The sequence below is a fragment of the Talpa occidentalis genome, unplaced genomic scaffold, assembly GCF_014898055.3.
Source record: "Talpa occidentalis isolate TD23 unplaced genomic scaffold, MPIMG_talOcc4v2.1 talOcc4.16, whole genome shotgun sequence".
Taxonomy (NCBI): Eukaryota; Metazoa; Chordata; class Mammalia; order Eulipotyphla; family Talpidae; genus Talpa; species Talpa occidentalis.
In genome coordinates this window covers 24683422-24711197 of record NW_023601653.1, presented here as the reverse complement: position 1 = coordinate 24711197, position 27776 = coordinate 24683422, and the positions used below count along the sequence as shown (strand labels likewise).

The 27776-nt window shown below is 33.6% G+C and overlaps 1 long non-coding RNA gene across 1 annotated transcript in view; it reads left to right on the top strand.

Moving 5' to 3' along the window:
- Positions 1-351: 351 nt before the first annotated feature.
- The window catches only part of LOC119248277 (uncharacterized), a 186287-nt gene continuing 158862 nt past the window's right edge, over positions 352-27776 (top strand). Inside the window, exons 1-3 of the long non-coding RNA XR_005125892.2 lie at positions 352-472; positions 2497-2640; positions 2964-3132. This is a non-coding gene — a long non-coding RNA (uncharacterized LOC119248277). The remainder of the gene's footprint in view (positions 473-2496; positions 2641-2963; positions 3133-27776) is intronic.

Here is a 27776-nt window from a genome sequence, read left to right as displayed (position 1 = left end):
AACAAATAAAGAAAGAAAACATGCCTCTATAAAAAAAAAATAAAACAAAGGAGAAGTGGACTATAGACTCCTTTCCCAACTCCTGGAGTCTGATCTCAATGTGATGGAGTCATGCTAAGTAACTGATTCTCCACTGGACATCTGCTTTAGTTGATCTATGAGTCTATCTAGTCACTATAATTTTACTTAAAAAAAAAAAAAAAAACCTCTTTCAATATATCCTCCTTTCAATACTAGAATTTTTCGTGTTTTGCTTGTGTTCCATAGAACAATCTTCAAGTACATGAGGAATTTATTTCTTCATAATGGTTTCTTCAGTCCATAGTTCCAGAATCCCAACCATGTCTACAATTGACCTGAGGCCATTTTAGTATCTCTCAGTATTCCTCAGTGCCTTGGGTGATAAGAGTTGCAGACCATGGGTCACATCAGTTTGACTTCAAACAAGGGCCAAAAGACCAATTTGCCTGAGGTAGACACCCTATTTGCTTAGTTCTAGTCATAAGCCTGGAGAAGGGACAGCCAGACATAGTTCAGTGGAAATCACATCCATAGACATGTGATTGGTATTGAGAAGTGTCAGAGAGAGTGGTTTTTCTGAGAATGTGGGAGAGAACCTTGCTTATAGTCATTTAAGTAAATATTTGCTACTAAAAATAATATATAAAGTTTTAAAAATCCTTCTGAAGTTTGTTCCTGTTAAATATTGAATACTACATTCTCTTACTTTAATAATTATAAATTTTGCATAATATTACTCTCTCTTTACAAAAGAAAATACTCTCATTTTTAGTTACATGAAATGCAATTTTGAATTTCAGACAAAATTCTATACTAAAGAATTAAGTACTCAGTTTTCATAGCAATCATCTGTATTTAGATTTTCTGTCTTGTTCAAAATAAAATTTTGTATGAATTCTGAGGCAGATAGTTCAACTGTGGCTTCTGTGGGAAATTAATATTATCTGTAATTGGAAACTATGTTGAAATGAAATCACCAGTGAATGGCACCACAAATGCTATTATTGACCTGGAAAATTACTATCTAAATAAAAATTAAAATCCATGTTTTAGGCCAATATTATTTCCTTGCCTCAAGTTAATTTCCTCTATACCACCTTTCCCTCTGATGACAGCCGCAAGCATTTTGACTAACCACAGCATATTACTGCTCAGATCCACAAATAGCACAAGGCATACTCCTACAGAAAAATCCCTAAAGATGTCTCTGCTCTCATTCCAGGCTGAAATATTTTTCTCAGGATGATAAACAGATAAGGCAATTAACCCCACTGGCACTCTGGTACTTATAAAAAAGATACTTCAGTGTAAATATCTATAGCAGTATTTACCCTATTTAGCACTCGGATCCTATTTGAATGTTCAATAAATATTGCAAAGAAAAAAAATTGCAATGAAAAGGACATAGTTGTAAAATAGTGATGTTGTGAGGAAAAAATAACAATAATTGTACCTAAGTAGGTATTTTGAAATCATGTGTGTTTGCTGACAAATCAAATTTCTTAAATGTTAGTCCAAGATCTAGACTAGTCTCTGGGATCTTACAGATTTATGAAGGAACTTGCCATCTTGTCAGGTTTCTTAAATTCATCCCTGTACAGTTATTTATATTCCATTATAATTGCAGAATCCACATTTTTTTAAATAAAAAACCTATAACTTTTAGAAATTAAACATCTAAGCAGTCGACTCCTAATAGAAGAGCCGAGATTCCAGATCTGGTCTACCCGAGTGCAAGATCTGTAATTTTTCCATTTGTTCTTGCTCTATTTCTTATTCATATAAATTTTCTATAGGCACATAATCCTCATTTCCTAAATCTATAAAAACTACCTTTTTTGGTGTTCTCAAGCAATCAATGAAGCAGTATGAGGATACAGATATAGAAATCATATGGAAGGCATTGTAATTGTTGAGTTAGAAGTAATGGATTTCTAGAATAGAGAAATGTCATTAATATGGCCAAAGAAGAAGAAATCTAAGTGATATATATCCTGTTAAAGAATACATAATCTTACTGTCGCTTACTATCATCTATGCATCTCTCATCTGTAAAATAGGAATAGTAGTTTTGTCAGGAGGATAACTTCATAAAGCACATAGAATAGTGTGAATAAACTATCATCTATGCATCTCTCTATCTAACTACCAAATAAATGTAAAACCTTTACATATTTATTGTACATAAGGCTTGCGCATACATTTATATCTATGTATGTATAAGGTTTGCAAATATGTATTTATATATGTATAGATGCCTTTACCTTAGTAACCTAATGTTTTGTTGTTTTTTTGGGTTTTTTTTTTTTTTTTGGAAATGCAATAACTGTATCACATAGTTAGGGTTAGTCTTTTGGAGTAAAGCTTTCATTGAGCTAAACAGCGAATTCTATGTAGTTTAGCTATAGACAAAAGATCAGAGGCATAGTTGAGCAATTCATATATTCATTAGCCAGTCTATGTGTTTCTTTCTAGAATGTAAGCTTTCAATGTCCAACATTCAATGAAGGAATAAATGAATGGAGGAAAAATTGTAATGGCAGCACGTAAAAGGAAGATGTAATCCCTCAGAAAAGGCTCCTGGAGGAAAAGATAAGTAACAGGAGACTTGAAGGAGAAGTAAGTGTTAGTCAGGGAGTAAGGATGTGTTTGAGAATCTAAATCCAATAATAGAACATTCTCCAGAGATATATCATGAGAGGACAGAGGTGGCCAGATGTGTACAGAGGACAGATGTGTACAGAGGACAGATATGTACAAAGAAGTACCAAAAACAGTCCAGAACAAGAGATTTGTCAACATGGGAATAGACTCGAAATGAGGAAAAAGGTCATTTGATCTATTTTCGTTTATTCGTAGCTACTCCCACTGTGTAGTTCTCACTATTTCTATGTGCTTTAAAAATTCATCCTCCTGACAAAATTACTATTCGCATTTTACAGAGGAGAAACTGAGACACAAAGAAGTTAAATAACTTACTCAAGGCCATATTAGAAGTGGCAGAGCCAGAATCCAAATCCAGGCAGCTCATCTGCACGGCCTATTTTCTTAATCCCATCACCCTGCTGACTCTTGTTGATGGACAAAGATGATCAGATTTGAACTCTAAAGGTAGGAAAGGCATGGGTATGTCCAGACTCCTAGTGACTGTATTTGTTAAAATTAAACTTGTTAAGGAAAAATGAGTATTTTTGTTCTACAGTCTAGAGCACCTTTTCTGGTCATTGTTGTGTATCTTCTGCAAACAAGAAACTGCATTCCTAGAGATTCCTTTTCCTTTTAATCCTTCACACAATCTTTCAGGTTTCTCAAGTAAATTGAAATTTCCTGTAGGGTTTGTTTGTTTGAATATTTATAGTCTTCTCTAACTTTAAGTTATTGCCCTGTGTAATGGCTAATTTTATGTGCCCATTGTATGGAGCCCTGGTACCTGAATACCATTTCCGTGAGGGTGATTATGACCAAGATTTACATTTGAATTGGTGCACTTGGAATAAAGCAGATTGCTCTTCCCAGTGTGGATGAGCTTCTTTTGATCAACCCAAGGCCTGAATAGATTTCACTTCCCTTGGGCAAGAGGAAAGTGTCCATCAGGCTCTCTCCTGATTTCATCTGCCACATAAGCTGCTCCTTAATTCTTTAAGAGAGTGACTTTGAACTGCAATATTGATTCTCCTGTGTACTCTACCTGCCAGTCAACCCTGAAGATTTTGGTCTTCCAGTCACCATAACCACAAGAGCCAACTCCTTAAAAGAAATCTCATAGATGTACACACACACACACACACACACACACACACACACACACTCTATTGGTTCTGTTTCTCTGAAAAGCCCTGACTAATACACCCAGATTTCTCATTTTTGACTCCATTGTTTTTAAAATATTCCTCATGTTCTTTGGTAATGTTGAAGTCTCTCCTGCCCAAGGAAAGCAATCAAGGAAAAAATGCCCAACTGCTCTTTTCTGCCAACTTGGATGGGAACATTATAAAATTGACAAAATGAAAGACATATTATCCTGTAGCAGCAGAGAAAAGGACATGTATGATGGTTTCATCCTTCCTATTGTTTTCAAAACAAGCTAGCAAGATTCTAAGTGACCATTTTCTTTTTAATGCTAAGAAATGTGTCTAGTATTGTTTTCAAATTTTTTTTGTTGTCGTTTGGAAGTAGCATTGGCATAAAAATGTATAAGGAAGATTACTGTCAGAGACAGTCTTGTTCCGAGGCAAACAAGAGCTACCCTCTCAACACCTACACATTTTATCTCCATTAACTTGAAAGGCAGATCATCACTTATTGTTATCATCGGGAAAATATGGATAGCACAGTCTATGTAAATTGTCTGCATAATTTCTTACAACTGTTATTGATTATAATTCTATCATTAAATCAAATTAAAAGTTTAATTTAAAAAAGGTTTAGTGATAGAGATTTTAGGTCTACCGATTTCTATGGTCTCACACTTTTAAAACACTGTAAGGGGCGGCAGTTCTTTGTTCTGTTTCTGTATGGATTACATTTGTTTTTAATCAACAACATTTTAATTTTTTTTTTTATTTTCTGATGGTGTGATGATAGTTTTCTAGCATTTTTTATAGCTATTCCTTAAAGTTAAGTCCATTATCAGGAAAGTGTAAAACTTTATGATTTAATGGTATGTGTTCTAGAAATTTTATGGTAAGGAGTTATCTTCCTATTGAGTTTAGAGAGTTCTTTGTACATTCTAGAGAGCAGACTTTAGTCAAATATGTGTGTTTTGCAATTATTTTATCCCAATGTATAGCTGATCTTTTCATACTTCTAGAAAGATTTTTCCAAAGCAAAAACTTAATTTGCTTTGAATTTTAATAATCTTTCCTTCTATTGATTGTTCTTTTGGTTTCATGCTTAAGAGCTCTTTGTCTGTTCCTAAATCTCGGAGATTTTCTCCTATGTCATTTCCTAAAAAGTTTTATGGTTTTGTGATTTACACTTAAGTCGGTGATCCATTATGAATTGGGCTGTGATGTTACAGGCACCACCAGACCTTTTCTAACATGCATGTAGCTGGGGCTACATTTTACTTTTTGTTGTTGTTTGTAAGTTTCCTGGACCTTTGACTAAAAATAGAAGGCTCTTTGGGAGAATATTTTGTCTCTGCTTGTTGGCATATCTGGATTTGTTACAGGGCAACCCTATTGAGGACATCCTTTCCCCCTAACAGATTCTTGGCTTCTTTAGCTCCATGTCTGGAATATGTGAAGTCAAAAGAAAATCCCCAGAATTTAACACCATGTCATTCATCAAATCCCAAAGTCTCTAGTCTGCTCATATTCTTCACCTATAGATTCTTCTTCTGCTTGTTTAATATACAATGACCATAATACTAAATTGTAAGAACATAGAAAATTGTGTCTACTACCTCTTCCCAGAAGTACAAGTCCTCACTTAAATTGAATTTGCATCTGTTCCTTCATTTCTTATAATATATAGAAATACAACTTTAGCTGAGAGTTTGTTGTGAGAATTGAGTTTATATATATAAAAACTCATATATATATATATATATATATATATAAAGAGCTATAAAAATGTATGGTATATAACAAACTCTCAATATAAGATTTAGTAATTACTATGTTTCACTTATGAATCCCACCCAGGTAACTAAATGGGATTACATATTCCAGCTCTGCATATTATTTAATTCACAACACATAAACACACATATACACACTATTCAAAATAAACTATAATAGATTTAAAATAATAAATGAATGTGGTCCTGAAAATCACTGAAACATTTTCTTTTTTTCAATATGTATTTTTTATCTCTCACTATAAGTTCTACAAGTAAAATAAGTAATTGAATTTCCCTAGGTCTATTACATACGAAGTCATAATACAAGTATATGTTATTTGATGACTGAGTAGATGTTTCAGAATCCTGTATGGACTCTTACTGCAAATCTTTTCAAAAAATGTATAAAGGAGCAACTTTAATGACTACTTTCTCTTTCCTTTTCCCTTCTTGTATTTCTCTTTTGTTTTCTTCTCTTCCCTTCCTCAACAAATTAGTCATAAAGACTTTAGTAGAGTCAAGCATTGTATGCATCTGAGTTTAGGAGAATAAATGTCGCCTAGACTGTTTTTTTTCAAGCCAGCTTTAAATGAGGAAGTGGGATGGCCTAGCACAAGAATCAGAGCCAAGAGATGTGGAAACTGTCTCATGGAACTATCATTGATGGAGGATAAGAATAGAAAAACTGGAAAGGAGGAGCCATAAGATCAGAAGCCTGGCTCACACAATGCCAAGAGCTGGAGGCAGGGGTAGAAGGGATTAACATAGCCTTTAACCCAATTATAGGAACTAAGATCCTTAGGCACCAATGCCTAGATCACAAAGCACAAGACCCAAGCAGATATCAGACTACTGTATGATATGGAGATTGAGGGCCATTGTTGAAATCTTGCCCCTTTCAAATTCTACATTGTTATTCAAAGTCAACAACAAACAAACCACTCCATGAAGGAGTGAGGCTATGCCAAAGAGAAGAAGACTACATCAGTGCAATCTCTGCAGTGGCACAGGGCAGCAGTCCTTCTGCCCACCTGTGCCTGTGTAGGTGCTCCTTTTCCCCAACTCTCTGTCCCTCTGGAGGGCAGCAGCCTACCTGCCTGCCCGTGACCTGTACCAGGCTGGGACTTCTTTTCACTGACCTCCCTTAACAGAGGCAGCTCTCCTCAAGGCTGCCCACCTGCGACAAAGCAGGCCTCTCTCTCTTAGTAAACCTGTCCCTTTCGGGGCAGCGCTTTCTGCCCACTTGTGTCCATGCAAGTGCCCTTTATTCTTGGCTCCCTTTTATAATAAACCTGCCCTTTTGGATATAGCTAGCATCTCTGTATCTTGGAGAAACTCGCCTGGGAACTCACCGGTGCTGGTAAAAGGGGGGTGCTGATGAAACCTTTCCCAGAGTAAACCCAAGGACTCCATTCTCCAAACCCAACAACTCCAAAAATGACATCATCATGATTTATAACTATTTATAACATTCAGATGCCCAAAAGATATATTTATATATATTTGGTCTTTTTCCACTCTTCTTGGCAGAAGCTCCCAAAAGCCTTGAAATTTACTAACTGTTGAGAGTGATAAAAATGTCTCCTCTTATGTTAATGAAAAATAACATTGGGGAAAAAAACAAAGCATGAAACCTGGTTGCCAGGAAGTCAACATGAACATGAAGTTGTTTTTTGGCGCTGTCGGGTTTGGCGTCCGGGGTTCTTAGGTTCACTCTGGAAAAGGTTTCACCAGAGTGCCCCTTTCAGCAGCACGCAGTGAGTTTCCGAGGTGAGTTTCTCCATGAATCAGAGACATTTGTTATATCCAAAAGGGCAGGTTTATTACAAAAGGGAGAGAAGAATGAAGGATACTTGTAGAGACACAAGTAGACAGGAAGAGCTGCCCCGGAAAGGGACAGGTTTGCTAAGAGAGAGGCCTGGATGGTCGCAGGCAGATGGCCTTTAGAGAGAGCTGCCTCTGCTGAGGGAGGCGGGTAAGAGAACTAGCCAATCATAGAGAGACTGATGGAACTTCAGATTAGGGAAAGAAGGTATATATTCCCTGAGGCATGACTCCACTTCGGTTTCCTTGACCCTCCCTGGCTGGGTGTCCCACTTTATTTCTGTCCTTTTTCTCCTTGATAAACTTTTTCTTTCTCTAAACACATTTGCCTCTTTTCACTTGCTTGCCTGAGTGTCAGCGAAGTTCCTGCTGTGGCTTTGTGACAACCAACCCATGGTGGTCTAGTGGCTGGGACTCAGCACTGCCTTTGCAGCCTGGGATCCATTCCTGGCTGGGAGACTAGGCCTGAAAACCTGAAATTGTGGTATCAATGAAATCACAACTCAGAAGGATATTTACATATGAGGTGGTAACCTGGTATACGGTGAGAACTAAAGAGACAAGGACATATATGGATCAAGGCAGAGATAAGAATTTGGTCCTCAACAAATCATTTGGAGGGCTCTTCAAAGAAGTAAATACAGGGATCCAGGTTTCTTGTATTCTAAGATATATTTAATTAAAGAGCCAACTTATTTCTTCTTCAAAAATTTATTCCAAAATTTAGGTATACTGCAAGAAATATAGTAAAATTAAAAGATCTGAAAGATGCCAACTGAAATTTTGCTAGAATAATAAGATTATTTAGTCAGCAATATGTTTATCTATAGAAACAGGGTAAGAGTCAAACAAATAATGTTTCTTTTTTCACTTCTGAATGTAAGAATGTACAGTCTTGTGGTAGGAAGAAACATATTTGAGGTTTTATTTTAGTGGGTCCAAATAATGTTTATTGCTGTTTTGTCAGTGGAAAGCAGAAAAAAAAATAAGAAATCATCCCTTTCCTATTATCTTTTCATAGTTTAGATAAATGAGTTATTTGGAAAGGGAGTTTTGTTCTGGAGGACTTTTGGCATCAAAGATTGGAAGAATTGGAGTATATGGAAAATACTATGAGATAGAATAATTGGAATAATACAAAACTTCCTTTGAAGACCTCACACATATCAAAGAAAGAAAATCCAGGAAAGAACATTCACTAACAAACAATTAATAATGATCAAAATTATACAGAGGCAATGAATTTTAATTTTGTTTTTTAATTTGTATTTTGCAATTGAAAATATGAAATCTAAATACCAACTGCACTATTTACTACCAGTGTAAACTTAGACAAACCACAAAGTCATCCTGACGTTTCCATCTGTAGATAAAATATAACTATACTTTGAGATTGGTGACTCTTAATGTATATTAAACTTGAATAAAAAAATCAGTGTATGAATTCTGAATGAGCTCATGAATAGAGCTGAATTAATTTTAAAAATGTGCCTCCAGTTTCTTTGACTAATTTGGTTAGCAACTTATTCAAATAAATTCTAAATAATGACAAAAATATCCCAATATTAGATTGTTACCAAAGCCCTCTCTCTCCAAAAATAACAATAACACATCAAATTAGATATGTATATATATGTGTGTATATATATAGATCTTTTAAATATAGCATATAATTATATATAATATTAATACTTTTAATATCGGTGACTAAAACAAAGTTTAATTGACATCAATTTAAATAAAGTAAGGATGCTTTCTAGGTAAGTGTCATGGGTTGAATTGCATCCCCTCAACATTCACATGTTGAATTCCTAATTCCCAGTGCCTTACAATTTGAACTTACTCAGAAATATGATCACTGAAGAAGTATCTAGTTAAGTTGATATTCAGGTCATCAGAGTTGGCCTCAATCCACTATGATTAATGTCCTTGTATAGAGGGAAAACTTGGACACAGAAATAGACATAAATAGTGGAAAGATGATGTGAATAGACATAGAAAGCAGATGGCCATTCTCAAGCCTGGAGAATGGCCTGGAACAGATCCTTCTCACACAGTCCTCAGAAGCAACTTAGTGTGTCTATATTTTTACCTTGGATTCTTTAGTCTCCAGAAATGTGAGACAATAAATTTGTGGTACTGTATAACAGCAGGGATAGCAAACTAATATAGTAAACAGAGAGTAGTGGACACCAGGCACCTTTATATGTGGAAGAATGTCTGATCTGACAAAGAAATGGACCTACTATAAGGACTTTGACAAGATGTGGAGGAAATAACCAAACCTTTCACATCCTTGTAGACTTGTGTGATACCATAGAATTTAAGAGTCCCAATTGCAGAGATAATTTCCTTAACCTGAGAACTCTCCTTTACTACATGAGAGTAAACAAGCGTTAGCTGAAAATAGGGAAGCTTAATTTACTAATGTGTAGCTCAAAGAAACTTGCAGAAAGGAAGGGCCTGACATTACTCTTCCAATGTTTGAAACAAGAAGTGCTTTGAATGACCTGAAGTGTTAACTCTTAAGTTTATTAGCATATAATCTAACATAGTAAATTTGGAGTGATTGCATTGTCCAGGCCACCATCACAGACAATGGGAAGTAAGAATAAAATTATAGGGGCCTCCCCGGTGGCACAGCGGTTGAGCCCTGGGTTGTGAAGCTGCCTGCAGCCTCTGCAGCGCTGGTTCGATCCCCGGCTGCTCCCTGGCCACCGGAGGAGGGTCCCACATGGCACGCAGACCTCTCCTGCCACTCGCTGCTCCCCTCAGCATTGTACTATTGTCCTTTTGCCTGCTCTGCTCCCCGCTCTGGCTCTGGTGAATTCTGTCACCCTCCCGCGTTTCTGACTGTACCCAGTGCTTGTATAAATAAAATAAAATAAATCTTAAAAAAAAAGAATAAAATTATAAATTTTATTTTTTTAATTTTATTAAAAAATTATATTTAAACTTTAAATTCTCAGATTTTTTCCATATCTAAGCAGGCAACACAAGAATAATCGGGCAATTTTTAATCTTTCAAAAGAATTTTTCCATATATTTTTGGTTTTTATCTACTAAATTACTGGATTTTATTTTTCATCTAGGTTCAGCTACAACTAAATGAAAAACTGAGACTTTTATTTTTTTAATGAGAAACAATACCTTTCTGTTCTGGAATTTCCTATTATTTTCTTTAGTCTTTCCCATTTTTTAACTATTGAAGTTTTACAGTCTATAAAAAGATTTAATGTATCATGACTAAGTTGTTTTTGGTTTTTTTTTAAAGCTTTATTTATTTATTTATTTATTTATACAAGCACTGGGTACAGTCAGAAGCTCAGGAGGGTGAGAGAATTCACCAGAGCCAGAGCAGAGAGCAGAACAGGGAGACTGACGAGACACACTGTTGAAGGGAGCAGCGGGCGGCAGGAGAGGTCTGCACACCATGTGGGACCCTCACCCGGCGGCCAGGGATCGAACCAGTGCTACAGAGGCTGTGGGCAGCTTCTCAACCCAGCGCTCAACCGCTGAGCCACCAGGGAGGCCCCTAAGTTGGGTTGATCTGAGGCCTTCCAGGCAGTTCAATATCAGAAATTTTGCAAACTAAAGTTTTTATTTTAAGAGTTTAAGGAAAAAAAAATTTTTTTAAATATTTATTTATTTTTATACAAGAGCTGGGGTACAGGCCAGAGGTGTAGGATGGTGAGAGGGTTCACCAGAGACAGAGCAGGGAACAGAACAGGCAGACGACAAAAATACACTGCTGAGGGGAGCAATGGGTGGGACAGGAGAGGTCTTCTGCGCCATGTGGGCCCCTCGCCAGCTGGGCAGGATTGAACCTGCACTGAGGAAGCTACGGATAAGGGAAGCCTTTAGGAAAATTTTAATTGAAACTAGGGAGAAAGAGCCTCCCCTGGTGGAGCAGGCAGTTGAACACCGCTCTGTGAAGCTGTCCTCAGTCTCTGCAGCCCTGGTTCGATCCTGGCTGGCAGGCAAGGGTCCAACATGATGAAGCAGACCTCTCCTGTTGCGCCTGCTGCTCCCCTCAGCAGTGTATTTCATCAGTCTGCCTGTTCTGTTCCCTGCGCTGTCTCTGGCGAATCCTCTCACCCTCCCGCACATCTAGCCTGTACCCTGATTCTTGTATAAATAAACAAATAAACAAATAAACAAATAAATAAATATTAAAAAAAAAACTAGGGAGAAACATCAGTTTACACTCAGATTGGCAAAAATTAGATATAAACAATATCAAGTATATGTCAATTATTTTAGGTCATAGAAAGATTCATCCATGGCTGGTGGAAAACATTCATCCATGGAAAACAAAGTAGCATCAACAAAAACAAATACTAACATTTTCTTCTCCCCTCAAATCGACTTTAAGTATATATCCAAAAAAAAAAGATTCACACTTGCCAAGGAGAAAAATGCAAGAATATATAAGGCAACTGTATAAATGTTCAAGAATGCTCATTTTGTATAACAGTTAAATCTCGGAAATAACCACTAACAGCATGATAATTTTATTTGTAATGTTTTTGCAATGGAATATGATGCAACAATAAAAATGTGCCAATTAAAGCATGTACCAGCATGAATAAATCTCACAAAACTAATATTAAGGGGAAAAGAAAATCATACCATGATATCATTAATAATACATGTACAGGTAGCTTAAATATTGCTTACTTAGAGATGTATGCAAGTACAAAGAGATATGATTCTTACAAAGGAAAAGTAATGAAACCACAGACACACATACAGTTGACCTGTGAACAAAATAGAGGGTGAACTAGAGTGACTCCCATGCAGTTGAAAATCCACTCAAAACTTTTGACTTCCCCAAACTTAACTAATAATAGATGGTGTTGATCAGAAGCCTTCTGATAACATAAACATTAGATTATTACATATTTGTTATATGCATTTTTTTACATCAATGTAGGAAATACTGTTATGAATAAACTCAAAAGAAAGATAAAATGAATTTATAGCACTGTACTATATTGATATTATAAATTTATATCATCTGTTTACAAGAAAATCTGTGTATTAAGTGAACACATGCAATTAAAACCATTGTTCAAGAGTCAACTGCATGTTTAGTGAAGAATAGGAAAGAATGAGCTTGGGAAGGAGCCTAAAATTTTATAAATTCACTTTTAGTCCAGTTTGAGATTGCACGGTATACCTTCTAAATGATTTCATAATATAAAAAGCTATCCATAGAAATGTACCTGAATTCTCTCAAACTTTTAGTTGGAGGCATCACTGCTATCTCAAAACTGAGTTTTTTCCCTAAGAATTTCTTTCTTAATCTCCTCATGCTTGAACTCAGTAATTTTTTTCTATTGTCCTAGTTTCAACTGACCTCTCAGTGACTGTGTTTTTAATGTGCACTCAAATTAATTTTTGGCATCACCTCAACACTCTTCCCAGAAGTTAACCTTCTCCTGTGTGCTAAATTGTTCTATTGTCAACTTGGTGTTTCCAAAAATTGTTTTCTGTAACTGTTCTTCCTCTCAAGAGTGAGCATAGAGTTAGACAAAATTAAATTTACATGAAATTGAAACTACAAAAAATGAAGTGGCAATCATTATGCTCTCAAAGTGATTGTTGTTTAGAGATGATAGGAAGCAGATGCAGAGCTAACAGTGAGTTCCAATTTGTCTTCAACATTCCCCACTTCTCATCTAATTCTTCCAAGTGGCACCATGTGTGCAACAAGTTCACCACTATACACTTTGCTTCATTCTTCAAGAGGCCTTAGTCATAAATAGCCAATACCTTTCCTAGGTTTCCATACCAATCCCCCTCCTTAATTCTGATCAAGCAGTTGAATATAGTCCTGTCTGGTTTCTAGGCTTCCCTGCAAGTCCCACTCTTTTTCCTGTGCCAAGTAGATAAGTGCTTTTCCCCTCATTGTTTAATTCTGCTTTCAAATACTTCTTCCCCATTTTCAACCACAATTGGGTGAACTTCAATTCCTATAATAAATTCCTTCCTCCATAATCACCATAGTGATTTTGCTTTCCTAATTGAAATGCAGCTGATGCAACACACATTCTGAAACATAAATAAACCCTCCCCTTCACTACACCATTATGATAAGATATAATATTTCAGCTTCCTATTGGATCAAGATATGGGAATATTTTCATGAAACAAACATGTTTATTAGACTTCAACCAATTAGCTATACTTTGCCAGTTTTAGCAGTTAAATTCTACCTCAAGTGTAGAAAATAGCATCATCAGTAATCATCAAAATGTTACAAAGAAGTAAGACTACCAAAATAGCCTTTCATTTATACTGGTTCACTAATCATTTTTTTTGTCATTTTTCAGTAAATCTGATGGGTTGTTAACTAACTACTTTCCTATATTTAAAATGAGACTTGTTTCAAGTATGATAAATAAGAATTATATTGTATCCATGACGTATATCCTCCAGGGCAGTCAGAATGTTGATAAGCCCTCATGGTATTTACTCCCTGATAATGTTCTTCAATTATATTGTCTTATCTTTCAAGAGCTGATCCAATTCTCACAAACACATAGAATTGCCCTGCTGATTAACTACTGTAATAATCAGATCTAGAAATTATTCTTGATTCAATTTCAATAAAAGTTGCCTGAAATTTCTGGCTATGCAGGAGCTATCCTGGTAACCAAGTCTAAAATAACCACTGTCAATTCTTGGAGACTCTTTTCAGCTCCCAGAAAGTAATTATCAGTGTTTTAACCTCCAACCATACGCAAACAAAACTCATAGAAGTTACTCCTTGTACTTAAAAAATAAATCATATGCATTTAATGTTAACTTTGTAGAGCTGGCAAATCAGTAATTGCTTTGATAAGTAACTCATATATTTGAATGATAACAAGGAAGAAATTACTTGGCAGGTTTGTGAGAAAAATACAGCACTAACTTAAGAGTCCCTATGTTTCCAGTACAAAAACTAAAATGAAATAGATGACATCTTGTCAACCTGGAATTCTATATATTGCAAGAAGTGTCCTTCAAAAGTGAGAGTTCAGAGAATTTGTCTCCTGGAAACCCATACAATGTGTAGATCCAAAGAAAGTCTGATTGAAGGTCAATCGTTTCAGAGGGAAACTCAAATACGAGAAGGACAGAAAATCACTGGAAATGTAAATACATGGACAATAAGTATTTCTCTTCTTTTAATTTCCTTCAAAGCCATTTGCCTATTTAAGGCCACTGATAACTGCAAATATTTATCCTCATCTTTATATGAATAGTTTTATATAGGTATAAACCAATATGAATATATGTTTACACACACACACAAATCAATAAATTGTTTCTTCTAGCACCCTGTCATCTATCAAAAGAAGTGCTGATATTGTTAATTTTATATCTTTGCATTTAAGTTACAGAAGATAAAATAAGTGTAAATATCACCTGAAATTTTGTTTCCTCTTCTTTGGAAAGGTTTAAAGCATTTTCTGTTGTATTCAGGATAATTGTATCATGTTAGCCAAAACTGACTTTTTTAGTGTCTTTACTTGGAGATTAAATTCCACTTAAGGTGATGTGTACAGTTACCATATGATAAGGGATAATTGTGATGACTTTTTGATAAGTCATTTTTGGCTAGGTAGAAATATAATTTATAGTTATACAATCAGGCTATACCATAGGTGCTCTAGTAAAGCGATTTTTACAGATGTATGACAATCAAAGATTTTCACAAAGGAAACTGATCCTAAAGGGCTTCACTAGTAAATTCCATCCATTAAAAAAAAAAAATTCTGTCATATATAAGCTCTTTAATAGAGAAGAAACAACTCATTTTTTAAAAGATTTATTTATGCATACAAGAACTGAGGTGTAGGCCAGAGGTGCAGGGAGGGTGAGAGAATTCACCAGAGACAGAGTGGGGAGCAGAATAGGCAGATCTACTGAAATATACTGCTGAGGGGAGAGACAGGAAAGGTCTGCTCTGCCATATGTGGTTTAGCTCCCTGGCTGGGGATCATACATTGAAGTCCTACCTCAATAATGATCCTGTATTTAGAGATCGGGCCTTTAAAGAGGTAATTAAGATTTTAAAAGATTGTTAATAGTGGGACACTAATCTGGTAGAATTGTTGCCTTTATAAGAAATGGAAGAGAAACCCACAGAAGAAAGTCTCTATGAGAATAGGAGAAGGCAGCTCTACACAGGCAAGAAAAAAATATCCTCAATAAGAACTGAATTTGCCAAGGTTTTGATTATGGACTTTCAGTCTCCAGAACTGTAAAAAGGCAAATGTCACTTGTTAAGTACCTGTATGTGATATGTCAATGAAAGCAGATTAATACGCTATGAAATATGCATTTAAAAATATTTTATAAAGCTAAAAGAATGACATGTATAAATGGAAATGTGTACAAAGCAACACTATGTTTCTACACTTTTTTTGTGGTTAAAAAAGCATGATGAAATTTTCCCTCATCAAATTTTTAAGCATATAGTACAGAATTGTTTACTATTTGCCCATTGTTGTAGAATTCAATAACTTTTTCATTTTGCTTTCATCTTGAAACTCTTTATATGTTGAACAGCAGTTCATTTTTACTCATTATCCCCTCATGTCCCTGGTAACTATCATTCTACTTTTTGCTTCTATTAGTTTGACTAATAGACATTAAACAACTCATATAAGTAGAGTTATACATAATTTGTTCTGATTATTTCATTCATTTACTTCATAATGTTGTCAATTTTGAGTTTCAATCTATGTCATAGCATTATGACAGCACTTCCTTCTTTTTAAGGCTGAATAATACGCCACCTTGCATACATATATATATATGTAATTTTCTTTATCCATTCATTTATTGATCATATTTAGGTTGATATACAAGCAGTCAACAGATATATGAAAGATGTTCAAAGCCACTGTCATGGAATGCAAATTAAAGTTGCAATGAAGTATCACTCATGTTTGTTAGGATAGTCATTATTTAAAAAATAAAAACCAGAAAATACTAAATGGTGGCAAGATATGGAAAAATTAGAACTCAGTATTTTTGTAAATGCAAAATGGTATTGCCAATATGGGAAATAATATGGAGATTCCCTAGAAGGTTGAAAATAGAAGTACTATATGATTCAGCATTCCTACTTCCATTTATTTATCCCAAACAATTTGTAATAGAATCTTGATGAGATATATGCACTTCCATGCTCAGTGAAACATTATTCATTATAACCAGTGAAGACAAGCTCTATATTATTAATAGTATATTCTTCAAAACCAAGGTATATAAGATCCCTGTAGACTTTATTTTATGTATAGTGTATACCTCTTTCCAAAGTAGATATTTGCTTCAGAAATTACTTCATTCTTTCATATTTTTTATTAGTATGAACATGTAAGTATAAAATATGAAATATATAATCCAAAAAGATGACTTTTAAATCCATGAAAACAGGTTAAAATAGAATAAAATTTTTTGGCTATCTTTGTGTGCCACATGCCATGAATTCTAAGTTTATTTCTATTTTCCTCAAAATATACATAGCTCCATATGTCTTACAACCACCACCATACATAGTTCAGTAACTCAATTATCATTTATGCAAAGATTTGAGTTTTAAATATAATGAGTGATCTATATAAACTAATATTAAAAATCAAATCAATGCACTCGTATCCAACTTTGTGCATTCACATCTACACTCACATTTATACCCTAGAAATGATTGATTGCATTTGTGGACTCCACTAATATTTTCCATTATTTTACCTTCATTCCGTGGTGTGTAAGTTCTGTCAGTCTTACTGTCATGGAAACATTTACTCGCCATTGTAATCATTGCTGGTGTAAAACACAGCTGCCTAACAAATGTACACTGGAATGGGTTCCTTTTCACATCTGTTAAATCTCAACACAGTGTATAACTGCTCTTTTTAGAGTGCATCAATCATGGAAGAGTGAGACAGAATTAAAGAGTGGAGCCCTGCTTGGCTCCCCTTGTATCTAATTTAGGCATGTATGACCCATTACATTCATTGTTGTGCTTACAACAGCTGTTTCTTATTATTAAGAAAAGCAGCTTTGCGTGCAGAACATAAAACAATAAACGCTAGCCATGTGGACAGAGTACATTTGCTTCTAAAGGTTATAAATATACACTTAATAAAAAAGTAAGGTGGCGCTAACCATATTTCACAGAAAACAAATGGAACCACTTCAGGCAATACAGCCTAACACCTCCTGATCAAAAGAAAGAAAAATACTGAATCCAATAATCCCTACTGCTACAACGAAATTCGTAATTAATAAAGTTGTTTAATGAGCCAAAGAATTATGGTACAGAAAGAACATCTTTAAGGATTTTCCTAGAATGCCATATAGTTTTAGCCTCTACAGACTATTGATAAGTATAGAAATAATAAAAATTTTAAGTTATGCAATTTGATTTTAAGTGAATGCAGACTATGCTACAGACAAAACTTAATTTCTCTTGTATGTATATATTTGCATAGAAAAAAATTGGAAGTAATTTTTATTTTGGAAATATTTTCTGCCTTTTCCAATTTGTAATATGAAACTTTATTACTTTAATAACTACCAAATAAATATTAACATATTGAAAGTTAATCCTATACTTTCATAGTTTCCTGCAAGTTGAAAGTTCATAAAGCAAATATCACTGAGGCAAATTAATGACTTTATTACTTAATAAAATTAATCTGTAGACATCAAAATAACAAAAGATATAAATTATAACACATTTTTCTAAATTATCACTAATTTTTTAAGTAGTGAGCATTTTTAGCATATTATCTTGTATGTTTTGTATGTGTATATAATTTTCTTTGTTATATCTCTTTTCAAACTAAAGGTCACTATTTTCCTGAGTGATCTTTATTGACCCTGATTGATGAGGTACATTTATAAGAAAATGAATCATTTTATTGTCTGGTAAAAATTCTGGTTACGAGGGATTCAACTACTCAATAGTTCATTTTATTTCTTTTGATAGAAATAATAGCCTCTACAGTAGTAACCTATTTGAGGTTTTTTCAAAAGTTTGCTTTCCAAATGCTATTATGATAATGGTCCATCTTGACTTCTCCAATCATGCTTTATTTATCAGTGTTTTTTCATTTACTTTCTCTAAACCCTCTCTTAAAGGAAGTTGTAAGGAATTATATTGCTATTATAGAATTATTTGAGGGCTCACCAAAAACTTGTGTACTTTCTACTTCAACATACTCTTTACATACTAGTAGATAAATTAGTTTATGAATAACTTGTAACCATGGATTGTGTGTAATCCTGTGCCATACTGATCTGGAAGTAGAAACGGAGTCTAGTGGTGATAAGTGAAATTTCCCTTTTTCCATCCACTATTACAAATATTAGGCTCCTCAAAGTTTTCTTTCTTACCTTTCGGTGCTGTCTAAATAGTCTTGCTGATGAGTCCCATCAGCAGAAGCCTTAAATTTCTCATCTTCCTCTCATGGTCAGGATGCCTGTTCTCCAGACATGGCTTTTGTCCATCCACCTGCCAAATGCCTCTGTACCTGAACATAGATTGGTTGAAGTAAGGCATCTATCTCTACCTTTCTGACATTGTTCCCCAAATAAAACCGTTCGTGACCCCAACATCTTATGAAGTTTGCCTGCAAACTGTTGCATCATTTGTAACTTGTTTTACCTGTCTTTCTCTTCCTAGAATTCAGATTAGAGTTGATTTGTAAGGACATATTTGAATGAGAAATGGCAAGATTTACCCCTTCTGAAGAAAGGATGTTAACCCCTAGGGGAGGGAACTTTATTAAGAATGTCTTCCTTTTGGGCCTCCCTGGTGGCACAAGGGGTTAAGCACCACACTATGAAGCAATCCACAGCCTCTGCAGCATAAGATCGATCCCCTGCTGGCCAGAGAGAAACCCATATGGTGAAGCAGACCTCTCCTATCTCTCCTGCTGCTCCCCTTAGCAGTGTATTTCAGCCAGTCTGCCTGTTCTGTTCCCCACTCTGTCTCTGGTGAATCCTCTCACCCCCCCCCACCACATATCTGGACTGCACCCCAGCTCTTATATGCATAAATAAATAAATCTTTAAAAAAAAAAGAATTTCCTTCCTTTTAAGGCATTGTTTTTTATTAAGTGTGTCTAGTTAATGGCTTCCTACTTAATACCATTATCCTACACTTCCCATAAGAAAAAATTATGTTTTTTACACAAACTAAATCCTAGTGACTCACCCTGATCTCTTATATATACTTGAAGATTCAAGCTGGAAATGTCTCCTGCACAAATGACTATGCTTTGCAGTTCCTGCAACACCAGCAGAAAACCTATGCTCAATATATGGGTATTGAATAAAACTGTTTATTGAAATTGCTTACTAAAATAAAGTTTATTAAATAGTTTTTTTAAAGCAAATGCATACTGACTCGTGAGTTAATATAAGTAACTATCATTAGTTCACTGTTATATTTTTAAAAAATCTATATTGCTATCCAAAAATATGCTATGTACCATACTAGACCCTAGGGAAATGATAGTGAGTGAAGAATTCTGTAAGGAAAATAGAACTTACAGCCCAGTGAAAGAAATAGGTACTAAACAAATGAATAGATACAAAAGTAAATATTAACAAAATTTTGAAGTTCTCTGAAGGAATTATAATATTGATAGTCTAATGAGAAGGAACAGAGGAACTGAGAATGTGAGATAGTCAAGAATATAATTTGTCAGCCTAAAATTATTTTGAAAAAGTCATGGAAAGAACTGGAGAAAAAGCATTGTAGATTAAGAAATCATGTAGCTTCTGATGTAGGAATGAGCGTGGGCAGTTCTACTATGTGACAAAGAGTGGTGTGACTACAACAAAGACAGTGGGAGAGTGGCACTGGTCAAGCCAAGCAATCTTGTAGGAATTGGTAAATGGTTTAGATTTTATTGAAATTACAGTATGAAGGCATGATGTTTCTAAGCAAAAATAGGTATATTACTTTTTTGCATTTGCTATATAACAAATTATATTTGACAGTGATGTAGATGACATGACTCTTAAAAGGCAACCATCAGCTTTGCCCTTAAAATTAAAACATATACATATCACCCTATCCATAATTTGCAGAAAGCGTTGTGACTTAATAATTTTAAGAATTTCCTAGTGAGTTTGTATCACTATACCTTGATATTGAAAACAAAGACTCATTATAATGGTCATAAATAAATAGGAAATTTATTATAAATTATAAATATGGAATTTTATCATATTTTTTAAATCAATGTGTTAGAATCCATTTGTATCATTATTCATTTTGGATCACATAGTTGACCAGTCAGAACTGTTTAATCTGACACCTGTGTGTTTCTGGCAGATCTCCATTAGCCTGGAAGAATTCTCTTAATTTGTTGGACAGTTAGAAATTCCAGTTTACTTTGACATTCCTTGATCTAGACTTGGAAACAAACCAGTCCTTTATACAAGTAGTTTTCTTTTTCTTTTCCTAATTAGTTTTTAGAATGGGCATGAAATATGTTCACTGCAAATGAGGATTCAACTTCCATATCTTGTATTCATGACTTGATCTCAATGCCTTTCAATTCAGTTTAAGATCACAGTTCAATATTATTCTTTTTCTCCTTTCCTTTCTCCATCCTATATTTGCATCTCTCTTCCAACAAAATTAAAACAATTGTTTGTAAGAATATCAATATATTTACTCATTTGCTTATTATTCCAGTTAACAAATTTGACTTAATGCTAAAATAATAGCATGTTTCAAAATTAAAAGCTATGGGGAAAAGTTCACTCAGAAAAATAAATTATTCTACTTATTTATCACTTTAAACTCCCTTGCTGTAGTTTCAAAAGTTTATTGCTCCTGTATGAAATTCTTCCTAATATAGCCATATTTTTATTTCCTACATAAAATAGCAATAAATCATATATTCTCTGTTAAACTTTATTTTTAAATAATGTAGCCTAGAAATCATTCCATTGTAAATTCAGAGATTCTTCTATTTTTTGCAACTGCATAGTATCTCAATGCATAGAATATACTAATTTTCCCAATCAATAACCCATGTATACTCTTAGATTATTTCCAACATATTCCTATTCAAATCAATCTTGTGAATAAATCTGTGCATGTGTTTTGTTGCTAATATTATGTCACTGTTTGTTTGTTTTGAATTTAGTAGACTTATATCTGCAGGGTAAAGGCCTAGAAATGAGATTGCTGGGAAAAGGGCCAAAAGCAAATGTGTTTCATAAGATTTTTCCATATTCCCCCTATACGGATTATAACACTATTTACTTGCAATATATGAAAGAAAATGTTTTTACCCCCTGTCTTGTCAGTCTTGCCTTGTTTTATCAAGTTGTTAAAATTTATCCACATGAAAGATGAAGTACATCTACCTCAAAATAGGTTCCATTTACATTTATCTTAGCATGAAGGAGACTTTGCAATGTTGTATGTATTTGAGGGCCAGTAATAGCTTTTATTTCCTTTGTCTATTTTTTAATAATTTTTCACCTTTAATACCTACACTATTTTGATGCTATTTTTTATATTGAGATAAAATTTATATACATTGAAATGCTGAGGTATTATTTATCAAGTTTGAGGAGATTTGGAGAATACATACCAATGTAACTTCCACTGCAATTAAGATAACAAACATTTCCATCATTCAAGAAAACACTCTCATGTCTTTTTCCAATCAATGTCAACATCTGCTCCCCATGACAAAATCTGTTTTGATTTTAAATAGCATATGTTACCTTTGCTTATATCTTTTTTTTTAAATTTCATTTGAATGGAATCATATTGAATAAATCTTTTGAGTGTGGCTTAGCATTATCCCCATGATATTCACCTATATTGCTGCATGGATTCCTTTGTGTTGTTGAGTGGTATTTAGTTAATTCATTCCTCTATTGGTTGTTTTCAAATTAGGGTTATTGTAAATTGAAGTACCGTGAATGTACCTATACAAATTTTTTTAAACATACACTTTTACTTCTCTTTGAGAAGTAAACATACACTTTTACTTCTCTTTGAGAAATTTCTCTTTGAGAAATACTTCTCTTTGAGAAAATTATTTTTAAAAAGTTTTGCTATTTTCCAAAATGGTTACATTATTTTACATTCCAAAAAGCATGCATAAGTATTCTGATTTTTCCACATACTTGCAAAAATGTTGTATTGTCAATTGTTTTTAATTTCAGCCATTTTAAAAACTATAACTTTTCATTGTCTCAATGACATTTTTTATGTGGAGAAATATTGCTTCTTAATGTTCAAAGTATCACTTTTATTTCTTTTTAATTAGTATTTTTATTTCAAAATTATTTTCCTGCCACAAGAATATAAAAATATTATTCTGTTTTCTTTATAAATTTCATAATTTTAGTTTTTTTGATTAAGCTTATGATCAATCTTAAATTCATGTTTAATATGATAAAAGTTGAGAATTCAAAATTATTTTTCTTCCTGGTCTATAGTTATTCAGAATAAATTTTTCAAAGAATTTTCTTTCCCAACTGAATTTCTTTGAAGACCTTGAAGAAAATAAAGTGACATATATGCTTGGAACAATTACCAGCCTATTTCTTCTTCTGTGGCTCTGTCTATTCTTATGCTAATGATGTATTTTCTTGATTACTGAAATCAAGAACTACAAATTCACCAGTTCTTCAGTTTTTAATATTATTTCGTTTATTTTAAGTTCTTACAATTACTCATGAATTTAACAATCACTCTGCCAGTTTCTGGGAGGAGAAACGTCAATAAGAATTTTGACAGAGACAATGTTTAATCTGTAAATCAATTTAGATAAAATTGGCCTCTGTGTCTTCTAATACATTACCTTATTCATTAAAATCTTCTTAAATGTATTTCTTGTAGTTTTCAATATAGAGATTTTGTATATGACTTGTTAAATCTATTCCTAAGAATCATGTATTTTACATATTGAATATTTACCATTTGGTTTTCTATCCTTAATTGTTTATTGTTCATATGGCAATGTAATTTGGCATATTGACTTTGTACCATTCAACCCTGCTCAATATATTTCCTAGTTTTAACATATGGGTACATTGCTTAGAATTTTCCTGAGCAAGAATCACTTAAATAGTCTATTTCTGAAATAAGATATTCTACTCTTTTGAGTTTCCTAGTTACATGATAATATTCTACCACTGTTGACACTTTGGTCTTTTCCATAAACTTATTTCTAGTTCTAGTTTTTCTTTTTATCTGATTGTACCGACCAGAATCTTTATTTCATTAATAGTCATTATTTATTGGAAATATATCAATTAATAGTAATATATCTTGAATAGTAATACATCTTTGTGTTATCCTTATGTTAATTGCAATGCTTCTAATATTTTAACTGTGATGTTCTTATGAATATCTCATATATGTCTTTTAAATTTTAAGCAAGCTTATTCCCAGTTACATGAGACACTTTAAAAAGAATATAGATAGCTTTATGTTAAATCTTTTTTGGAAATTTATTTAGTTATCACATTATAATACCTACTATTCTCGACTAGTAATAATGATCTTGGCTTCAGAATTACAATATAACTCATCAGAAGGAAGAAGCTACACACATCACCAAGTGTACTTATTTTTTAAAGAACACCTTTGCTGAGGTACAATACATGTTTTTAAAAAAAAAAACTGCATAGGGATTTTTTTATATTCAATTATAAACATAAGAATTTCAGAAATGGCAGCTGCATCCTAAGTACATGCAAAAGACTGAACAAACTGAATATTCAGCCACCCTTCTAAGATCTTTAAGAGAGGTGAAGATGGAAGGCAAATCACTGACTCCAAGATTGACAAGAAAGACAGGCAACTATAGAGAGTCCTGGCTTCCCTGAGAAAGTCCTTCCCAGAGAAAAGCACCCTGGGAACCAGTGCTGGAGTAGGAACACCTGATCTGTAATTGACAAGTACTGAGTTTCCATGTAGTGGACTCTTAGTCTAAGGGAATTCATACATAGGGGTGGGGGCTCTGAAAATTTTGTAAGATTAATCATCAGGTATAAAACCAACTTCTCACAGTAAATAACAGGGAAAAGTAACCTTGTGCTTCTGGCAAAGGGAGCGGTAATGGGACCATTTTTGAAATACTTTGTTTGGAATGACTTGATTATCTATGTAGAAAATCCCAAAAAAACAACAACAAAAATAGAGGATAATAATAAAATAATGAAAATAATAGCAAAGTTGCCTGAATGAAATGCTTAAGGTAATCTTATGAAATATATACACGTTTTGAGAAAATGTACAAAACGCTGATAAATAAAAGCAAAAGTAAATAAATGGAGTTTCCATGTTCATAGTATATGTAGATGTATTGTTCAAGTACTATGCTAAAATTCGATAATGTCAAAGATAAATTTTTCCCAACTTGATCTAGAGATATAACACAATTGCAATCAAAATTCTAGCTAGTTATTTTGTGGATATCAATAAGCTGAATCTAAAGTTTATAGAGTGAGACGTAAGATCCAGGGTAGCTAACACAATATTGAAGGAAAAATTCTGAGTGAGAGAACTGACACTATACTACTTTCAAACTTACTAAAAGTGTTATATCAAGACATAGTGTTATCTGTGAAAGAAACAGCAAACAGATCAATGGAACAAAATAGAAAACTCAGATAGTAGTGTCACATATATATAGCTAAATGATCTTTAACAAAGGAGCAAATGCACACAATGGAGTAAAGATAATATCTTTAAAATAACACTGGAACAATATATATACCAAAAAAAAAATGAATTGAGATGGGGATTTTACTCATTTCAAAAAATTCACTCAAAGTGTTTTGTAAACCTAAATATAAAGTGCAAAATAATAATACTTTAAGGCGATAATTGGAGAAAAGTCTATATGACTTGAGGTGTGTCAGTGACTTTTTAAATACAGTACCAAGGCACTATTGATAAATTAATAATTTATGAACATCTACTCTTTGAAAATAAAATCAACAGACTGGGAGAAATTATTTACAAAAGACACATCTTATAAATGATTTTTAAATGATTTTTAAATGGTTTTTAAAGATAAGCAACAGATTGGGAGAAATTATTTACAAAAGACACATTTTATAAATGATTTTTTAAAAAATTATACAAAGAACTCTTAAAAGTCAGCAAGAAGAAAACAACCAAATTAAAAAGTCTTAAAGGATCTTAAATGACAAATAACAAAAGAAAATATGCAGATGGCAAACAGAGTAAAAGATATTACACATCATACTTTGTTCAAGGAAAATTCAAATTAATGTGACAATGTGATCATTATATATCTATTAGATGTCAAAATATGGAACACTGAACAAACCAAATGATGAGAATGTGAACCAGCAGGAGCTTTCATTTGTTGCTGGAGAGTGCATAATAGTGCAACAACTTTGGAAGACTTTTTGACACAAGTCAATTTGAATAGATTATATCCTGTATGATTCCAACTACATGAAATTCTGGAAAGTGTTAAACTGTCAACACAACAAAATTAGCGGTGGTTGCCAGAAGTTAGAGATAGAAGAGGAATGAATAGGTGGAGCACAGAAATCTGTGGGCAGTGAAAATATACCATCTGATACTATAATGATGGATATATGCCATTATTCATGTGTCCAAAGTAATACAATGCACAGCCTCAAGAATGAACACTAGTGTACATTTTTGACATTGGGAGATTATGGTGTGTCTGTGTAAGTTCATTAATTGCAGCAAATTCACTATTTGTTTAGGAGAAGTTAACATGAGAAGGTCTGCATGTGTGGGACTAGAGGGTATATGGGTATTCTGTGCTTTTCTCTCAAATTGTGAATCTAAAAGAACATAGCAGAAAACCAGAAAAACTGCATACATTCAATGCATAAAATTGAACACACTCACGAAACTATCACCACAATCAAGGCTATAGACATATCCATCACCTATAAGATTTTTTTAAGTCTCTATTTTATTTTTACTTTTTGTTTTGTGGTAACAATACATAACATATGATCTCTCCTTGACAAATTTTAAGTAAATATTATGGTATTAACTACAGACAACATGATATACTGCAAACCACTAAAACTAATTCATCTTGTATAACTGAAACTTTATACCAATTGAATAACAATTCCTCATTTCCCCCTCGTAATCTCTTGAAACCACCAATCAATTTTCTGCAACTGAGCCTATTTTAGGCACCTCAGATAAATAGAATCATGTAGTATTTGGTCCTCTTTGGTTGATTTCACTGAGAGTAAAATTCTTTAAGTTCATCCATGTGGTCAAAAATAGAAGGATTTTCTTTATTTAAGAATGAATAATATTTTTGAGTGCCTATATGTATGTAATGTATGCCCCATTTTCTTTATTATTATCTGTTGATAAACACTTCAGTTATTTCCATAACATGGCTATCATGAATAGTTTTGAGAAGTGCAGGTCTCTTCTCACAATGCTGATTTCTATTCATTTGGGTACATACCAAAAACTGGAACAAAAAAAGAGAAAAGAAAAACTGACAAATGGAATGATGACATACTAAAAACTTCTACAAAGAAGTGAACAATCAATAGAATGAATAAAAAAACAATCTAATCAATCTAATAAGAGTTAATATCCAAAATAGATGCTACTCATAATTTTTAACAAAAAATACACTATAAAAATAGACAAAAGACTTGAATAGATGTTTCTCCAAAGAAAACATATGAATGACCAATAGATATATGAAAAGGTGTTCAACACCTAATTATTGATTATCATGTAAATGTAATCCAAAGCCACATTGGGATATCACTTTCCATCACTTAGGATGGAACAAAAACCATCAAACGTTCATGAGGATAAGGAAAAATTGGAAACTTTGTACACTACAGATAGGAATATAAAATGTTGTATATGATAGTGAAAATAGGATGGAGGTTCCTTAAAATCATAGAAGTGGGACCTTTGCTCTAGCAATCTTGCTTCTGGGTATATAACCAATTACACTTAATTTTTTTAATTTTTTTACATCATTGTTCATTTTTAAACAATATTTGCTTCCCTCCGGCAAGGTGTAGTCCACATAGAATTTCGTTCACCAATGCACCCACGAACCATCACCTCAGTCCCCTGTGCGCCTGCCTCCCTCCCTCCCTCTGATCCCTCTCCCGCCTCTTCCCCTGCAGGACATCTCTGATTTGCAATTATACTTATTTATAAAGACAGATACAAGAAATAGCAAAGTATGCCAATAGACATAATGATTTATTAAATTCTTCTTGTAAAATTAGCTGAAGTAATTTTTAGGAGAATATATCTTCCAGATCAAAGATAAATGATAATCTGGGTGAGGGCATTCCT